Source organism: Cryptomeria japonica, chromosome 5 (assembly GCF_030272615.1).
Source record: "Cryptomeria japonica chromosome 5, Sugi_1.0, whole genome shotgun sequence".
In the NCBI taxonomy this organism is placed as follows: domain Eukaryota; kingdom Viridiplantae; phylum Streptophyta; class Pinopsida; order Cupressales; family Cupressaceae; genus Cryptomeria; species Cryptomeria japonica.
Window position 1 is genome coordinate 160,354,767 of NC_081409.1, and position 2,314 is coordinate 160,357,080.

The 2,314-nt window shown below is 32.9% G+C and overlaps 1 non-coding gene across 1 annotated transcript; it reads left to right on the top strand.

Moving 5' to 3' along the window:
* The first annotated feature begins 1,226 nt into the window (after positions 1-1,226).
* On the top strand, positions 1,227-1,374 carry LOC131072761 (U4 spliceosomal RNA). Its single transcript, XR_009112747.2, has one exon. It is a non-coding gene; the product is annotated as a U4 spliceosomal RNA (small nuclear RNA).
* The last annotated feature ends 940 nt before the right edge of the window (positions 1,375-2,314 follow it).

The window sequence follows — 2,314 nt, forward strand, 5'->3', positions numbered from 1 at the left end:
AATCTTGACCATCCATTGCCCTATTTTCCCTATAAATAGAGCCCATTCACTCTTCAAAATGATCAAGTCTTTGTGCATCAAACTTATAGTCTCATAACATTAAGCATATTATCTCTCTTTGATAGAATATAATTTTAGATCATTTTGGTAACATTATAATCTTAGATATATCATGTTAATCTCATATCATGTTAGCTTCATCTTAGTATCATTTTCATACTAGTTTAAACTTCATATCAATATCTTGCATCCTATCATCATCTAGTTTCATATCTAATTCATCACTAGGATCTTGATTGCCTTCCATTTAGATCTTAGAATCATTTAAATCTCATTCTTTAGGTTGTCATATTAGAGAATCAAATGCCCTTCCAAGCTGAGAGCCACCTTGAATCTTGAAGATCCTTGGAGATAGAGGAACATGGAACAATTTTAAAGAGTTTAGATTCATTTAACTTGCTTTGTTTGGATTTCTAACCTCTAATATAATGTTTCATGTGTGTGTTTGAATTGTTTTCTCCTTTTGTAGGTTGATACCACATTCCAGGCATACAATATCTATAAAAAGAATTTTGATACTCAAATATTATTTATTTATATTGAATGATACATTTATACTCTCTATTATATAAATAACAAAATTTGTACACATATACATATACATATACATATAAGAATTTAAAATAATTATATGTTTTTAATTATGTATGTTTCAAATATAATTATTTAAATATATTAATTTAAAAACATCAATGTCTAAAATTTTGCAGCTAAATCTTCTTATCATGACAACGAATTGGGATATATTTGTTCCTTGAAATTGAGGATTTATTCCTTCCACCACTCCAACATATCCTACACATAATAGATAAATATTCATATTTAGAAAAAGGAAATTTAGAAATCAGCTGTTGGTTAGGAACAGTTCTTTCTTAGCAGCCACCAGCAACAACTTAGTAACACGAATGATAGCTCTGTGCCATTTAACAAGTTAGCAAATGCACCTGTATTAAGTTAGTAAATAGGAGGCATGTAAAGAATCCATGATTATGTAACTAAGATTGCTGAAAATGTAATGTTCCTTCATATTGCTCTTATATCAGGCACCGCCTGCTATGGTTGCGTGGTAATATTACACCACATGAAAGTTTTAATACCACATTCATTCTGAAAGAATTACGCGAGTATGAATGAGTATAAAGCAAGAGTGGAAGGAGGCAGCAAGCATCTTTGCGCTTGGGGCAATGACGCAGCTACAGAGGTTATAACCGAGCCGCGTCAATTACTGGTTGAAAACCATTTCCAAACCCCCTATTTGGCCTTCTTCCATGGGTGGCCATTGAGAATTTTTGGAGGGCTATCTTTGAGATGGGCCACACAATATCGAATCAAATTTAGAACTTAACGCAGCTTAGATTGCTGCAGATGATTTTCACGATGGGTTATCCATCAACGGACAGTTCATTTGATTGTCTCCCATCCTCAGGTATCTATACAATGAGTGCCTATGCTTCCAGACCTTATTCATAGAGCTTACAATTCTAATATTGAGTGCGTACTCTTCCAAATCTTATTCATAGAGCCAACAATTCTAACGTAGGATGAGTTCAAGCTTAAATTCAAATTTGCTAATGAAGACCAAGAGTCTTTTCTAAGTAGTTTTTGCTTGCCAATGAAGACAGGAGACTTTTCTTTTTTTCTAAGTAATTATTTCTCTATTCCATTCAAGCTTGTCCATCAAGACCAACAGACTTTTTTCTGATTAGTTATTGCTTCTATTTCCTTTATGCTTGTCAATCAAGGTCAAGCGACTTTTCTAACTAGTTATTGCTTCTATTCCCTTCAAATGCTATATAAATTTAGGGTTTGATATTCCGAACCTTAGTAAAATGTTTGGAAATGGTACTTGCATACCCCTTTTTAGATTTATAAGCCTTGTAAATGCTATTTGTATCTCTCTCCACATTTGTCTATAGTTGAAGATATTAACTATCATATTGGCAATTGTCTTGTCTTAGAGCATGGCCTTAATGATTTCAATGCATCTCGACTACTATGTTGGAACCTAAATTGGCTCATTTTATATGATTCATTCTCTATCAATGTCTTTTAACGGAAAATTAGCTTCAACACATGAGCATTGTTGTCCTTTCTATGGCCATTTAGGGAGCCTCAAATATCTTTTCTAGTTGTACTTTTGGGTACAAAGACCTTGGAGTTGGATCCATGACCTTTGAAAACCATTTTTCTTTTCCTCATTAGCATATGGGTTTTTTAGGGGATTGGCCTTGTTTTCTAGTCTAATTATAATATG